The sequence below is a fragment of the Vigna umbellata genome, chromosome 4, assembly GCF_029865625.1.
Source record: "Vigna umbellata cultivar VRB3 chromosome 4, Vumbellata_1.0, whole genome shotgun sequence".
Taxonomy (NCBI): Eukaryota; Viridiplantae; Streptophyta; class Magnoliopsida; order Fabales; family Fabaceae; genus Vigna; species Vigna umbellata.
Genome location: NC_142168.1, coordinates 39,236,578 through 39,238,558, shown reverse-complemented (window position 1 = coordinate 39,238,558; position 1,981 = coordinate 39,236,578). Strand labels below are relative to the sequence as shown.

The 1,981-nt window shown below is 29.4% G+C and overlaps 1 long non-coding RNA gene across 1 annotated transcript; it reads left to right on the top strand.

The window, feature by feature from the left end:
• Nucleotides 1–435: 435 nt before the first annotated feature.
• On the top strand, nt 436–1,728 carry LOC148200137 (uncharacterized). Its single transcript, XR_015786305.1, has 2 exons — nt 436–593; nt 1,525–1,728. It is a non-coding gene; the product is annotated as an uncharacterized LOC148200137 (long non-coding RNA).
• The last annotated feature ends 253 nt before the right edge of the window (nt 1,729–1,981 follow it).

The window sequence follows — 1,981 nt, the reverse complement described above, 5'->3', positions numbered from 1 at the left end:
ACATATTTAACCCTTAAATAAATGTTATTGCTGATGAGATTCACTTATTATATAATATTATTTTAAAAAGAAATAATTATTGTTAACTCATTTCAGACATCATTAACTCATCTTATATTAACAAATAATTATATAATATTTTTTATATCCAAAAAAATAATAAAAATTTCATTTATTTATTAATATAGTAATTAGTAACATCAATTAAATATTATTCTAAAATTATGAGTGAACTTTGTAAACAGAACAAATATAAATTTCGTTACAAATGTATTTTCTTAATATATTTCTTTATATATATATATATATATATATATATATATTATATTATTCTTATTACTAGATGGGGTGGAGCGGCACCCAAACCCATACCCGTTTGGATTTGGATTTGGATTTGCTTATTGAATGTGGTCTAAACGACAATCTCTGCTTCGTTTCTCCTTATTATACTTTCTTATTTCTTCTTCTATTCGATTTTGGCGCCAAGAAGAAGGGGTTACTGTGAAACCCTAACCTAACCATGCCGCAGAGCAGAGGTTCTTCAGAGGCCAAAAAATCGACACTTGAGGCGCTCCAACCCCCACGTTCGAATGGTTCGCTTCCAATCTTCTTATTTCCAGAGGTTATATATATATATATATATATATATATAGATATATATATATATATATATAGATATATATATATATATATATATAGATATAGATATATATATATATATATATAGATATATATATATTGGAGGGGATTGTACGATTATGAATCACTTGTCCTAGGAAGGATACTTGCTTATTGTGTTTTTGTTGGAGGAATTGAAAGGCTGAAGGAGCATATGAGTTTGATTTGGTATATGGACTTTCGTTATGTGATAAGCAATTAAGAATTGAATAGTTTTATGTTCAATATCCAGAAGAATTGTGGATGAATTCTTCCAATGCTTTTTGAATGGAAGAATCATTTTATGGTTCCTTATTGCTTTCAGATTCAGTAGGATTTGAGATTGTTGGAAATTAGCCTAGTGAAGAACTGTGTTTGTCTCTTAAATTGCATAGTTGAGTTTTGGAAAGGGGCTTGGTGGTTGGTTAGGATGACAGTCAGTGACAGAGCTTGAGAAGAAATATTGTTGGGGTCAAAATATTTTTCACGACTTGTATACTCATGTCATGTTTGTTATTCAATGAAAAATTGGAAATTTTATCTGTTGATATACTCATTTTATGTTTTTGTCTTTTCCACAAGCAGAAACAAAGGAAATTTTATCTTTAATGTTGCAAGAATTCTACTTTGACTCTGCTGTGGTACACCATTATGACCTTCAATCTTGTTATAACTCAATGCAAAATTTCCTAGTTTCAAACATTTTGCTCTTGCTTTACAAACCCTTTGTGCTCTAATGGTCGCTATATCTTTAATGTGCATCAAGTATTGCAGTAGTTTTTGGAATTGGATTATCAACAACATTTGTTTTCACATCAATGTTAGTTTCACTATGCAAACTAATTTGTGGTCGTTTATTCGTTTTAGGTATTTATGTGATGAGTTGAGGTCTTGTTCTTGTGGGCTATCTGATCTGGTTTCCTTTTAAAATCATCTGCCAGTTTGTCATTTTGATCAGTCAAGAGATATATGGCTTGCCCATGTTTGTGAATAATAACTGAAGTTGTAACTCGTGCACACAATCATCGAATTAAACTACTTAATTGAATGAAAATTTTATTTTCAGTTTTAGGGAAGTTATATTTGTTTTAGTTGATAAAGTACTGATTCGGTTTTAACATTTCAAAAATAGTTGTATCCATACAGAAAATTTGAGGGAGAAGAATGTGTAGTTATTACTTTTAATGTCTATTTTTACATAAAGGATTAAATAGAATAAAAAAAGGATATTTCAATATGTACTTGCTATTGTAAATGAATGTGAGGGGAGGCTTTGCTGTACGTCAATATTTCAAAATAGCTTGTTGAACTATTGGTATCAGAT